The sequence below is a fragment of the Oncorhynchus mykiss genome, chromosome 17 (genome assembly GCF_013265735.2).
Source record: "Oncorhynchus mykiss isolate Arlee chromosome 17, USDA_OmykA_1.1, whole genome shotgun sequence".
NCBI lineage: Eukaryota > Metazoa > Chordata > Actinopteri > Salmoniformes > Salmonidae > Oncorhynchus > Oncorhynchus mykiss.
In genome coordinates, this window is record NC_048581.1 from 24,358,844 (window position 1) to 24,374,983 (window position 16,140).

Consider the following 16,140-nt stretch of genomic DNA (forward strand, 5'->3'; position numbering starts at 1 on the left):
CATGTCTATCTGTCTGTCCTATTGAACTAGACATGTCTGTCCTACTGAACCAGACATGTCTATCTGTCTGTCCTACTGAACTAGACATGTATATCTGTCTGTCCTACTGAACTAGACATGTCTATCTGTCAGTCCTACTGAACTAGACATGTCTGTCTTACTGAACCAGACATGTCTATCTGTCTGTCCTACTGAACTAGACATGTCTGTCCTACTGAACTAGACATGTCTATCTGTCTGTCCTACTGAACTAGACATGTCTATCTGTCAGTCCTACTGAACTAGACATGTCTATCTGTCTGTCCTCTTGAACTAGACATGTCTGTCCTACTGAACTAGACATGTATATCTGTCTGTCCTACTGAACTAGACATGTCTATCTGTCAGTCCTACTGAACTAGACATGTCTATCTGTCTGTCCTCTTGAACTAGACATGTCTGTCCTACTGAACTAGACATGTCTCTCTGTAAGTTCTACTGAACTAGACAAGTCTATCTGTCTGTCCTCTTGAACTAGACATGTCTGTCCTACTGAACTAGACATGTCTACCTGTCTGTCCTCTTGAACTACACATGTCTGTCCTACTGAACTAGACATGTCTCTCTGTCGGTCCTACTGAACTAGACATGTCTATCTGTCTGTCCTACTGAACTTGACATGTCTATTTGTCTGTCCTACTGAACTAGACATGTCTGTCCTACTGAACTAGACATGTCTATCTGTCTGTTCTACTGAACTAGACATGTCTATCTGTCTGTCCTACTGAACTAGACATGTCTCTTTGTCAGTCCTACTGAACTAGACATGTCTCTCTGTCTGTCCTACTGAACTAGACATGTCTATCTGTCTGTCCTACTGAACTAGACATGTCTCTCTGTCTGTCCTACTGAACTAGACATGTCTATCTGTCTGTCCTACTGAACTAGACATGTCTATCTGTCTGTCCTACTGAACTAGACATGTCTATCTGTCTGTCCTACTGAACTTGACATGTCTATTTGTCTGTCCTACTGAACTAGACATGTATATCTGTCTGTCATACTGAAGTAGACATGTCTATCTGTCTGTCCTACTGAATTAGACATGTCTGTCCTACTGAACCAGACATGTCTATTTGTCTGTCCTACTGAACTTGACATGTCTATTTGTCTGTCCTACTGAACTAGACATGTATATCTGTCTGTCATACTGAAGTAGACATGTCTATCTGTCTGTCCTACTGAATTAGACATGTCTGTCCTACTGAACCAGACATGTCTATCTGTCTGTCCTACTGAACTAGACATGTCTGTCCTACTGAACTTGACATGTCTATCTGTCTGTCCTACTGAACTAGACATGTCTGTCCTACTGAACTAGACATGTCTATCTGTATGTCCTACTGAACTTGACATGTCTATCTGTCTGTCCTACTGAACTAGACATGTCTATCTGTCTGTCCTACTGAACTTTACATGTCTATTTGTCTGTCCTACTGAACTAGACATGTATATCTGTCTGTCCTACTGAACTAGACATGTCTATTTGTCTGTCCTACTGAACTAGACATGTCTATCTGTCTGTCCTACTGAACTAGACATGTATATCTGTCTGTCCTACTGAACTAGACATGTCTCTCTGTCTGTCCTACTGAACTAGACATGTCTATCTGTCTGTCCTACTGAACTAGACATGTCTCTCTGTCTGTCCTACTGAACTAGACATGTCTATCTGTCTGTCCTACTGAACTAGACATGTCTATCTGTCTGTCCTACTGAACTTGACATGTCTATTTGTCTGTCCTACTGAACTAGACATGTCTATCTGTCAGTCCTACTGAACTTGACATGTCTATTTGTCTGTCCTACTGAACTAGACATGTATATCTGTCTGTCCTACTGAACTAGACATGTATATCTGTCAGTCCTACTGAACTAGACATGTATATCTGTCTGTCCTCTTGAACTAGACATGTCTGTCCTACTGAACTAGACATGTATATCTGTCTGTCCTACTGAACTAGACATGTATATCTGTCAGTCCTACTGAACTAGACATGTCTATCTGTCTGTCCTCTTGAACTAGACATGTCTGTCCTACTGAACTAGACATGTATATCTGTCAGTCCTACTGAACTAGACATGTCTATCTGTCTGTCCTCTTGAACTAGACATGTCTGTCCTACTGAACTAGACATGTATATCTGTCAGTCCTACTGAACTAGACATGTTTATCTGTCTGTCCTCTTGAACTAGACATGTCTGTCCTACTGAACTAGACATGTCTATCTGTCTGTCCTACTGAACTAGACATGTCTATCTTTCTATTCTTTGACATGTCTATAAAGATAGCACCTACAGTTGGACGTCAGTCTAGAGACTGTGATTTTGGTCCTAAATGTTCAGTATCTTTCTTGATGTGATATTCAATCAAATTGTTATTTATCATAGGAATGGGATGCACATATTAACACAAGCACAAGGGGGCACTGGCTAGACACAATTCATCACGTCAAGCACATCAGCACTGAAACACTTTTAATCTCCATCCATCAGGCTTAGGGTTGCAAAGCTACTGGTATTTTACCAAGTTACCAGTAACTTTGGTAATAATTGAAAATAATGTATTCATAAATAGTATACATTTTTTATATCTGATATTGTCCATGAGTTTCTAATGGATAGACCATTTGGTTCAAGAGAAAATAGCTGAATTAATGAAAAAAGCATCTAATCAACAATGGCATTATTTTCAATTAACTCTGCCTTCCAATTATTCCATACATTTCTTTATTAGAAAATAATTTTCTTGAATTATTTCATATTTTTGACTTGAGATTAGGTCACACAGAGGGCAGAGATAATTACACCTGGAAAAATCAGAAGAACCCAAAACGGCCACTAGATGTCTTGTGAAAGATCACATAAAATACTTGAAAGATACCACCATTCTGGTGGTTTACTGGTAAACTTCGAAAGTTTCCACTTATATACCCCCCCCCCCCTTTGCTAGCATTATCAGGCTACAAAGATGGAGCCATTTGAAATGAAACATACACGATGTTGAAGCATAACATTATCCATGCCATGAACATTCTGACTCTTCTTAGGTTTAAAATGAGACATATGCAACTAAGTGAAAACTATAGCAGACGGACAGCGGCATAGCATTCTCACATGGCAAAGCCTTTGTCATGTTGACACCACGAGATGCATCCTGATTTCAGATAAACAGTTCTCCTCTTGCTTGAAGGATCATTGTCATTTTCGCTGTCGTGGAGATGTGATTTCCCAGGCTTAGAGAGAGAGGGAGAGAAAGACAAGAGAGAGGAGGGACAGGGGGACAGAGAGGGAGAGAGATTGGGGAACAAGAGGAGGGAGGGAGAGACAGGGGTGAGAGACAGAGATAAGGGAGGGATGTAAAAAAGAAGGGACGGAATAGTTCCCCAAACCACTGTAAAATACTTGTCTTCCTCTAGCAAATCCTCCTGAGAATGGAAAGGTCTCTCCTTGAGTTGAGACAAAGAAAATTGAACAAGAGCCCTAATGCCAGCAACACAATAAATACCTCTTATTCACTCCCCCTCACTCCCCCTCTCTCTCTGACTCTCTTTCCCTCAAATGGTTTCTCTCTCTTGGCCTCCGTTCTCTTCCACTCTCCCTCTTATTCACCCTCTTCCCCCGGTCTCTCTCCCTCTGTCTCTCTCTCCCTCCCTACCTACAATCTTTCCCCCGTCCCTAGAGGAAAGAGAAAGACGTGAATCGGATGTGTCAGGAGATTGCCTGGCCAAGGAAGATGAGAGCGGCCACCCAGATGTAGTTACACAGACAGACAGACAGACAGACAGGCAGACAGACAGACAGACAGACAGACAGACAGACAGACAGACAGACAGACAGACAGACAGACAGACAGACAAACTTCCGGCGCCGACAGAGATGGCCGCCTCGCTTCGCGTTCCTAGGAAACTATGCAGTATTTTTTTTTATGTGTTATTATTATTATTTCTTAAATTGGTACCCCAGGTAGTCTTAGGTTTTATTACATACAGTCAGGAGGAACTACTGGATGTAGGAGCAAAGTCAACTCACCATCATTACGACCAGGAATACGACTTTCCCGAAGTGGATCCTCTGTTTTGCCCACCACCCAGGACCATGGATCGGATCCCAGCCGGCGAACCAAAACAACTACGCCGTAAAAGGGGCAGACGAAGCGATCTTCTGGTCAGGCTCCGGAGACGGGCACATCGCGCACCGCTCCCGAGCATACTATTTGCCAATGTCCAGTATCTTGACAACAAGGTTGATGAAATCCGAGCAAGGGTAGCATTCCAGAGGGACATAAGAGACGGTAACGTTCTTTGCTTCATGGAAACATGGCTCACTCGAGAGACGCTAACAGAATCGGTGCAGCCAGCTGGTTTCTTCACGCATCGCGCCGACAGAAACAAGCATCTTCCTGGTAAGAAGAGGAGCGGGGGGCCTTATGATTAATGAGACGTGGTGTGATCATAACAACATACATGAACTCAAGTCCTTCTGTTCACCTGACTTAGAATTCCTCACAATCATTATACACCAAGATAATTCTCTTCGATTATAATCATAGCCGCATATATTTCCCCCCAAGCAGACACATCGATGGCCCTGAACAAACTTTATTTGACTCTATGTAAACTGGAAACCACATATCCTGAGGCTGCATTCATTGTAGCTGGGGATTTTAACAAGGCTAATCTGAAAACAAGACTCCCTAAATTGTATCAGCATATCGATTGTTCTACCAGGGCTGGTAAAACATTGGATCACTGTTATTCTAACTTCCGCGACGCATATAAGGCCCTCCCCCGTCCTCCTTTTAGAAAAGCTGACCACGACTCCATTGTGCTGCTTCCAGCCCATAGACAGAGACTAAAACAGGAAGCTTTGAGAGACTAGTCAAGGACCATATCACCTCCACCCTACCTGACACCCTAGACCCACTCCAATTTGCTTACCGCCCAAATAGGTCCACAGACGATGCAATCTCAACCACACTGCCCTAACCCATCTGGACAAGAGGAATACCTATGTGAGAATGCTGTTCATCGACTACAGCTCAGCATTAAACACTATAATACCCTCCAAACTTGTCATCAAGCTCGAGACCCTGGGTCTCGACCCTGCCCTGTGCAACTGGGTACTGGACTTCCTGACGGGCCACCCCCAGATGGTGAGGATAGGTAACAACATCTCCACCCCACTGATCCTCAACACTGGGGCCCCACAAGGGCGTGTTCTGAGCCCTCTCCTGTACTCCCTGTTCACCCACGACTGCATGGCCATGCACGCCTCCAACTCAATCAGCAAGTTTGCAGACGACACTACAGTGGTAGGCTTCATTACCAACAACAACAAGATAGCCTACAGGGAGGAGGTGAGGGCCCTCGGAGTGTGGTGTCAGGAAAATAACCTCACACTCAACGTCAACAAAACAAAGGAGATGATCGTGGACTTCAAGAAACAGCAGAGGGAGCACCCCCCTATCCACATCGACGGAACAGTAGTGGAGAGGGTACTAAGTTTTAAGTTCCTCGGTGTACACATCACTGACGAACTGAATTGGTCCACCCACACAGACAGCGTGGTGAAGAAGGCACAGCAGCGCCTCTTCAACCTCAGGAGGCTGAATAAATTCGGCTTGTCACCAAAATCACTCACAAACTATTACAGATGCACAATCGAGAGCATCCTGTCGGGCTGTATCACCGCCTGGTACGGCAACTGCTCTGCCCACAACCGTAAGGCTCTCCAGAGCGTAGTGAGGTCTGCACAAAGCATCACCGGTGGCAAACTACCTGCCCTCCAGGACACCTACACGACCCGATGTCACAGGAAGGCCATAAAGATCATCAAGGATAACAACCATCCGAGCCACTGCCTGTTCACCCCGCTATCATCCAGAAGGCGAGGTCAGTACAGGTGCATCAAAGCAGGGACCGAGAGACTGAAAAACAGCTTCTATCTATCCATCAGAATGTTGAACAGCCATCACTAACATTGAGTTGCTGCTGCCAACATACTGACTCAACTCCAGCCACTTTAATGATGGAAAAATGGACGTAAAAAATGTATCACTAGCCACTTTAAACAATGCCACTTAATATAATGTTTACATACCCTACATTACTCTTCTCATATGTATATACTGTACTCGATACCATCTACTGCATCTTGCCTATGCCGTTCTGTACCATCACTCATTCATATATCTTTAGGTACATATTCTTCATCCCTTTACACTTGTGTGTACGGTAGTTGTGGTGAAATTGTTAGGTTAGATTACTCGTTGGTTATTACTGCATTGTCAGAACTAGAAGCACAAGCATTTTGCTACACTCGCATTAACATCTGCTAACCATGTGTATGTGACAAATACAATTTGATTTGATTTGACAGACAGGCAAACATACAAAAGGGGATTTGGAGCTGGAAGCGGAACCAAGCAGCAAAAGGACATTTTAAAAACCAAGTACCTGGCCTGGAGAGACAAGGACACACACACACGCACACACACACGCACACCCGCACACGCACACGGTTGGGTTGACAGTTAAACGTATCCTCTGTGTCTGTTTCACTCTGTTCTGTCAGAAGCACTCCTTTTGACAGTGAGACACCATTCTGACATCTTCATTCAGCGACTATGTTCGTTGGTTGTTGAGTGTTGGCGTGCATGTTTCAGGGCCCTTCTAAGAACAAAGTACAGAATTTCACTCTGTCGCACTTGAAAAAGAGAAACAGAAACATCAATAAGTCAATAACATTTACTTAAAAAGCCCTTTTTACATCAGCAGTCGTCACAAAGTACTTTTACAGTAACCCAAAACATGGCATCTGACATGAGACTAACAACAATAATTCTGTGATGATGACTCATTACTGACATGATGATAGCTAGTGATTATGATTTAAGGAAGAGACGACTATGTGATTAATCAGGTGGGACTGTTGGGGTCCCCACACTAAGTTGTGTGTGGGGGCTGGCTTGTTTGACATGTGATGGATGATGTTTTAAAAAGCTGGTGTCACATTAATCATTTACCTTCGGAGTGATGGATTGAAAAGGAACTGACAGAGGGGTGGGAGATCTCAGTCACCACACAGGGACCACAGGATGGGAGAACATGGAATGTGCATTTGCTTTGACAACACCAGAGGAGGCTGGTGGGAGGAGCTATATCAGGACGGGCTCATTGTAATGACTGGAATGGAATAAATGGAACAGTATTAAACACATCAAACCTATGGAAACCACATGTTTGACTCTGTTCCATTTATTCCACTCCAGCAATTAGAACGAGCCCGTCCTCCTATAACTCCCCCCACCAGCCTCCTCTGGACAAAACTGACGCTCATGCTTACTGACACTGTATGCACTTAGCAATGCTCAGTACTTTCCCTTTTTCTCTCTATCCTACTTTTCCATTTCTCTCTGTGTCTGCATGCCCCTCTTCCTGTTTCTATGTATTTATCTCTCTCTCTCTTTCTATCTCTCTCGGTCTCCCCTTTTCTCTCCTCTCTCTTCATATGCCTTTTCTTCTCCTTTTTCTCTCTCTCTCTCTCTCTCTCTCTCTCCTCCGCTTGGACTCTTTCACCTCAAGACCAGAAAAGTACAGTCTCCTCACTTGTGTGATTATTGAGTATGGGTTTGGTGCTCTGCCGCAAAGCGGTGAACATCTGCATATTGTGCCTCCCATTTCAAACAGATAAAAAAGTAACAATTATCAAAATAACCTGGCTTTGAATATGAATATGAAATGTGTTTTTACCATCAATGCACTTACCCAAAAGGTAGACAGAGATCAACACAAAAGCCATTGACAAACTGATGCGGGAAATCAGAGGAAAGAGACAAAATGGGTAATGCTCATTGGGGCACAACGTAACAAAATGTTATTGCAGTGGTTCCCAACCTTTTTCGCTTACTCTACCACTTACTGAATTTAGCTCTGCCCGGAGTACTCCTGAAGTACACCCTCACGTGCATTTTACCAGTAGGCCCATGGTCTCATTGGTCTTCTCAAGTACCCCCTGTGGATGTGCCAGTTACCCCCACGAATCACAATCTAATTGGACAAGTTCACACAGTACCCTCTCTGTTTTGGACCCTATTTCCACCATTTCGTGCATACCGAACACAACACTGAACAATGCATTGACTATCGAGAACTGGTGGAGGAGTGTGCGAACCATGTCACACCTCTTCGCCTGTTCCTGTCAGATCTGAGATGGTCGTTGGCTTCCCGCATCGCTCCATGACAGAACTGTTACAGTCTAACGGGTTGTTCCTGACGTGTTATAACACACCTGATGGGGTCTTGTGTCAGATCGGATAATGTATCGCACACACACAGTCTCATCAATGTTAAACGCGCCTCCGATGATACTTCCGAAGCCTCATGTGTGAACATGTACCATGGCTTTCCACTTAGTAAGGCTATATGACCTATTTTGTGTTGTTAGAAAATGTCATTCACAAACCTGTACTTTGAGTTTGAATATAACGCTAGCATACTTGTGGTGGCCATTTCAAGCCTTCTACCCTCTATAATTCTAATAATATTAACTATCATTGCCTTTTCATTGGTTAATATGAGGAGGGGATAGGAGAGTGTTCTGACTGATGAGGATCTCCTGAATATTGCATTGTTATTGTTTATGAGGAAATTAGGAGAGTATTCATTTTTAATATGTTGAGGATACGCTGCACTACGCACTCTCATGCTAAGAGCGAGACAGAGGCCCCTTCTGAACTGATTTGTCATGGAAAGATATTTCTTATAAGAGGAAAAATCTAAGGATTTGAGGGGAAAGAATGACGTGGGAAAATGTATTTCATGACATCATTGTAGTTTAAAGTAGGATACATATCAAATCAAATCAAATTGTATTGGTTCGCATACACATATTTAGCAGATGTTATCGCGGGTGCAGCGAAATGCTTGTGTTCCTAGCTCCGACAGTGCAGTAGTAACTGACAATTCACAACAACACACACACACACACATCTAAAAGTAAAAGAATGGAATTAAGAAATATATCAATATTTGGACAAGAACTACACGTATGAAATGAATGAAACAATATGTAAACATTATGAGAGTGACTAGTGTTCCATTTAAAGTGACCAGTGATTTCTTTGTACTTGTTTCTCCTTGTCTTAGCCTCCTGCTCCATGACATCCTCTATTGACCATGCTTTCCTGTTTTGTTGTTTGCAGGTCTTGCTTGATTACTTCAATTCGACTTTCTCAATGGGAACAATGTGCACAACACCAAACCCTCTCATCCGCTCATAATCCATTATGCAAACATCTGTCTTAGGGTACAGCTGTTTGCGGTGAAGCTCCACAAGCTTCTCCAAAAAGAACCAGGACTAGAAGATCACGAACTACTGTGACAAGACCCAGAAGCAGCGCCCAGATCATACCAGCTGGAGAAAGAGTGTGACCTCAACAAGGCAAAGTTGACACTAGGTTGGGTGGAGGAAATAGGGATTTAGCCTTAGCTACATAATTGTGTTATTTACGTACCATTACATGCAGGAATGTACAGTACCGTATCTCGACACATGAACGCCGTTGACATTGTACTGTAGTTTATCATTTATGACTACAACACAGGGAGGAGAAACTAGCTACAGTATTAACATACCATGATACATGTTGCAACATGCTATAAATAACATGCAACATGCAGTCCTATATATGTAACTTCTTTACATTGGTTTATGAGGCGGAAAGAACGTGACGGAGCTCAATTTAATCATGTATAATTTACAGTGGTGTAAAGTACTTAAGTAAAACTACTTGAAAGTACTATTTTTTATTTTTACCCCTTTTTCGTGAAATCCAATTGGTAGTTACAGTCTTGTCCCATCGCTGCAACTCCGCTACAGATTCGGTAAAGGCGAAGGGCGAGAGCCATGCGTCCTCTGAAACACAACCCTGCCAAGCCGCAATATTTTTGACTACTTTTACTTCACTACATTCCTGAATAAAATAATGTACTTTTTACTCCATACATTTTCCCTGACACAAAAAAGTACATATTACATTTCGAATGCTTAGCAGGACAGGAAAATGGTCAAATTCACGCACTTATCAAGAGAACATCAATAGGCATCCCTACTGCCTCTGATCTGGCGGACTCACTAAAAACAAACTATTCATTTGTAAATTATGTCTGAGTGTTGGAGTGTGCCCCTGGCTATCAGTAAATAAAAAAAGAGGAAAATCATGCCTGGTTTGCCTAATATAAGGAATATGAAATTATTTATACTATTATTACTTTTGACACTTGAGTATATTTTAGTAATTACATTTACTTTTTATACTTCAGTATATTTAAAACTAATTACATTTGACTTTTACTCAAGTAAATTTTACTGGGCGACTTTCACTTTTACTTGAGTCCAGCTCTCTGAAGGTATCTTAGGAACTTTTCCCACCACTGATAATTTGTGACTACAAAACGTCAGTATTGTGTCTAGGTTTTGGTTTGACAGAGACTGTTATTCTGTCTAGTAATATCCCTGTCACATTGGCATAATGTGTCTATCTCATTCAGAAGCGTTTGGTGCACGAGTCAAAGCAGCGTTTGGTGCACGAGTCAAATCAGCGTTTGGTGCACACACTTTGTTCCTGTCTGTATACCTGTCTTTAAACCAGTCTCACGGAGAGTAAAAATCATAACCGTTGAGGACCCTATCGCATAGAAATCCAGGCAGAGTATTTACATCTTATGTAACGATTTCATTCAGTGTTGTTGTTCTGATGCTTCAAGATGACCAGGTGTCATACTGTACCGAGAGTAAACCCAGCCAACCAAAAAATGGTCCAGTTGTGCTGATGATTATACAGTGTTTGTATAAAACATTCGCCTGAACACATTTAGTTCCCGGAACACGTTTTTGTCTGTTCTTTAAAAGTTCCCTGAATGTTTGTGGGAACAGTATAGGGACATCACAAGAGATGTTCCTACATTTTGTTGCAGCACTATGTTCTAAAAACATTAATGGGACATCATTTATTAGGAAACCTATTAAAACCCTGAGTGGAACGTTCTGTGGTGATGTTGTGCACAACATTTTAGTGAACGTTAGGAGAATCTTCCAATAAAATGTAATGTAAAACAAAAAACAATGAAATATACAGTATATGTTTCTGTTATTATTTGAATAGTTTTGTGATGTTATCTCCTAATGTTAGATCAAACCCAACCTAGAAACTTCATGGGAATGTTAGCTTTATGTCCTGGGAACATTCCGAGTTTCCTGGGAATGTGCTATTTTTCATTCTTCCATAAAGTTTTGTTGAAGTTGTATATTGCAGGCTGAGGCTAGCTGCTGTCTGCATGTCCAACTTGATGTCTATTCCTGTCAATGTCAGGCTGTGCAAGCTTCCATACTCTGCAGGCCTACTGTAGGTTTTAAACTGTTACTTCTGTCCACGGCAGGTAAAACTACCCATGAAACCTTTCTTTAGACGTTTAAAACTGTCACAATCCCATTTTGGTTGTTAAAGCTACAGGTCGACGAAGGTGATGAATAATATACTCTTCGACTTCCATTATGAAATCACACAAAAAGCGCTGTCTTGATACAAAGTTACGTTGAAGCAATGTTTCCCTGGACTGGTTTTCCCGATGTGTCTATAACACTGACAACCTCCTTTGAATTATGGAAAAAAATAAATACTGAATATTTCTCTTTTGTTTAAAAATAGTTAAAAACAGGTTTTGGAGATTTTTAAAAACGTACCGGAGCAGTATATCATTTTTAAAAAATCACATTCGGCTCTAGTAGATCAAATTGTGGCAGTTTCAGTTCTGGCTTTTCCAGAGTTTATAGTCCGTGACCTGGGCCCGTTTTCATAAAGCGTCTCAAAGTAGGAGTGCTGATCTAGGATCATATTCATGTCAATTATGATTTAAAAGGCTAATCTGATCCTAGATCTGAGGCAATTTGTGAATATGGGTCCTTAGCTTATAGTCAGTGAACTGAGAATTACTGGAAAAATGTAGATTTGGAGTATAGAACTAGGAATTAGAATAATAGAAGGGAGTGAAGCTTCTTACTATGGTCAAAAGGTCAGCCATGTTGGTCAGGGAGTTGGTCAACCATGGCTTGCCAGTGCTCTGATCAGATAAAACAATGAATGTGAAGAATTGATCTGCACTGTATGTGTGTTAGCTAGCAAGCCAGTTTTAGCAGAATGATTCCATAAATGTAGCTAATTAACTGCCAATATGCCAACATTCCATTCAAACAATGCAGTCAATCCACAGCCATTCACTGGCTCATATCAGTTGATGATAGGACTTATTAGTACTTGTTGTAAATGCAACTGAGTAACAGTAGTACTGATAGTACTGACGTGGCATCACATAAAAGCACTCAGAGCTTTCCAAGAAAACAAAATCTGAGACATTTATGGTCTGTTTACACATCATTTTGAGGCTATTTATACAGAAAATTAGTATAACACCCATATAAACTACATTTATAATTATCTTTAGGTTGACTATAATTCCACTACACAATTTCTGATACGTCACATGCCTTACTTTTATTTCCCTGAACAAGTAAAACAGGAAATGCATCACCTATGCCTCTACTGCCATTCATTCCAATTAGACTGGTTTTGGATTTTCTCCCTGACCAAGATGGCTGCCCCTTCAGTAATTCTCTGTGATTTGGAGCCTCCTCTAGTGCCACTGTCGCTAAATGGCAATAACTGTTCAATATGGAAGATCAATTGCTTTTGAATGAAAATAATATATGATAATAACCATTATTAAATTTGGTTGTAGACGGGCTGTTTGCCTGAGCTGTGCCATACCCCAGAAAATATTAAACATTGATTTTCCATCTCAACTCCTCAGTATCCTCCACAGTGCCAGTTCTATTTTAAAGAATGTACTAGCTTACACACAAAGTCTAGGGCCACCAAAACCTCATTAAACACACAGTGGCACACACACACACACACACACACACACACACACACACACACACACACACACACACACACACACACACACACATCATACAACTGATGACTCAACACTGCACTAGGACATATCAAAACAATGTTTCTTAATCAATCATGTTACATTACTTGAATATTGCAGAGAACAACACACATCAATGAGAGTCCCAGACTCACAGTCTCAGTGTCAGTATTTCCTCATGTGTCAAGGAACTGAACCAAGCCCGTCTTTTCACCTCTGAGATTAGATTAAAAGATCCAAGCAGGGGGAGAAATGTAATATAATCAGAAGTGTAATTTGATTTGGAAAGGATTGATAATGTAATTTTACATTTCTTATCTCAAGGCTGAGAATTCGCTGGATAGGGAGAGAGACTGACTACAGTACATGAATCCCAAGTTCCATCGACAATGTCTCAATGCTTGTGTCCCAAATGGCACTCTATTCCCCACAAAGTGCACTACTTTTAACTAGAGGCCTATTGGCCCGGTAAAAAGTAATGCACTACATATGGAATAGGGTGACATTTGGGACTCAGACAATGAGATCTTATTGAAAAAGTCCTTGGTCATTAAACATGTTTTGGAGGAGATTTCCAGCACTTTTCAAAGGAATGAAGTTAAAAAGTTATTATGTTATTGTTACAGCTCTCTGCTAGGTATTGTGCTTCCTTTGTGTGTTTGTCAGAGTGTCAGAGTTTGGTAGAGAGGAAGGAAAAGATTGAGATATTGAGTGCTTGTTAGTGTTTAACTTAGACAGCTATCAGCCTCTGGTTAACGCATCTAAAATGGTACCCTATTGCTTTATAAAGTCTCATTCCTATATAGGGCACCTTTGACTGCTCCCTCCCTCCCTCCCTCCCTCCCTCCCTCCCTCCCTCCCTCCCTCCCTCCCTCCCTCCCTCCCTCCCAAGCAGATACATTGATAGTATTGACAGTGTCTTCATGTTGAAAGTTATTTTCTCATCCCCTGTCCACCATAGTAGGTAGACAGACTACGAGACCAGAGGGAAAGACTTGTATAGGTCATTTGTATTAGTGCAATCAAGCTCATGAATTTAACAACTCATTTTCTTGTTGTTCGTGTCTGTTCCATTGTGAGACCCATTTATTCAAGTTCAACTTTGCCTGCCAAGTCTGACTCTTGCCACTGCCAGCATTTGTGCAGTGCATCGAACACTAGTAAACGAGACGTTGCTGGAATAAACGTGTCAACGTCTGGAAATGTCATATTCACTGGGAGGTTTCTGATTCAGCACATATCAAAGATGAATCCTCAACTTTTTATTTCATCATATTTTCATATTCCGACTCAACGATACTTTGATCAAATGATATAATAAAATCCTTTGCTCTCCCTGACACTGTGTGTCCTCGTCTGACAAGCTGGTCAATCTTGTCACAGTCTTTGTAACTTTTTGACTTCATATGTACTTTTTTAATGAGAGGCCTTATTTCCTCTCCCCTCTCTCTTTCTCTCTCACTTTCGCTCTCTCTTTCACCATCTCTCACTCTCTTTTCTCTCCCTACTTTCTCTCTCTCATACCTACTCTCTCTTTTTTTTCTCTCTTTCCCTCTCATTCTCTGTCTGTCTGGCTAGAGAAAGGAAGAAACAGATTGAGCTATTGAGTGCTTGTTAGCTGTCTAAGTTAGAAACATATACTATCAGTCTCTATTTAACAAATCCCCAAGTGTCTTATACTTCTTTACTTCATGCTTATTGGACAGAAACAGTGAAAGAGTGACAGGAAAGAGAGGAAGAGAGATGTTAGAAGGGTAGTGGATTGAACACATGTCAACACTCGTGCTCTGAAGTCTCCCTCCCTCCCTCCCTCCCTCCCTCCCTCCCTCCCTCCCTCCCTCCCTCCCTCCCTCCCTCCCTCCACATTCACTGGGAGTTTTTCTCTCTCATTCCGCTCTACTTTACTCTGACTGTCTGCTCAGTCTGGTCCGTCTACCTCTCTCGCTAGCTCTCTCTCTCTCTCTCTCTCTCTCTCTCTCTCTCTCTCCCTCACCTCCCCTTCTCTGTCTCGCTCGCTCTCTCTGAATGAGATCCCAGAGATGAGAACCTAAGCATGAAGATGGAGGTAAGGAGTCGACCATGGTCAAGAAGCACCTTGTGTTCCGTGAGTAAAATAACGAGGCGCTGGCTCTGAAGGTCATTCTATGCCAAACACAGAAGGGTGACGGAAAACTGGAGGATAGCAACATATCAGTACCTCTTATCAAATAGTTGCAGTTCAAATAACAAGCCTTCATTAAGTTAGCAGTTAGCACACCCATGCATGACAGTTAGAACGAGGAAACAGACCAACTGAAGCTGGGGGAAAGTGATTATAACTCCATAGTGCACGTAGTGCAGGTATATTGGTCCAACAGTCCCTCACGGTGCAGAGGATGCTGTGTCTGTTTGTGTGTGTGTGTGTCTGTGTGCATGTGTGTGTGTCTGTGTGCATGTGTGTGTGGCTGTGTGTGTGTGTGATAGGGGGATGTTACACAGTATGCCGGTGGTCTGAACAGATGGTTTTGCGGGGAGCACCGGAAGGTAGTTGCAGAGAGAGCAGTCCTGATGTTCACGGGTAGCTGACTCAACCACTGGGGGGCCAGGGAGGGGAACAGGGACCGGAGAAAGGGTGAGAGGTAGGGGGGATTGGGAGGTGTGGAGAGAGCTGGTAGTTAGAGGGGTAGCTAGTTTTGTTTTTAAATATCCTTTTGTCTACCATCTGACAAAATGTCTCAAGGCTGTGTACAGTACATTGAGGCCCTTCCCACCTCCCTCCCACTGCCCCTTAGCAGACTACCCAGCATGCCTCAGGAAGAAACCAGCGCCTCGTGTTCGGTCGGTACATGGTAAACCTTAGGATCAAAATGGTCCCTGATGGCTATTGCTCACCCTTTAACACTCTCCAACTGACTACTGTGTCTGCTGTCACTGATTAGTACAGAGGCTTCCTGTGGGCGCCACGGGACACTGAGTCCAGTTATCTGAGGAGAGAGAGAGAGGGAGAGATGGAGAGAGGCAGCGAGAGAGAGGCAGAGTGAGAGAGGCAGAGAGAGAGAGAGAGAGAGAGAGAGAGAGAGAGAGAGAGAGAGATGCAGGGAGAGAGAGAGGCAGAGGGAGGGAG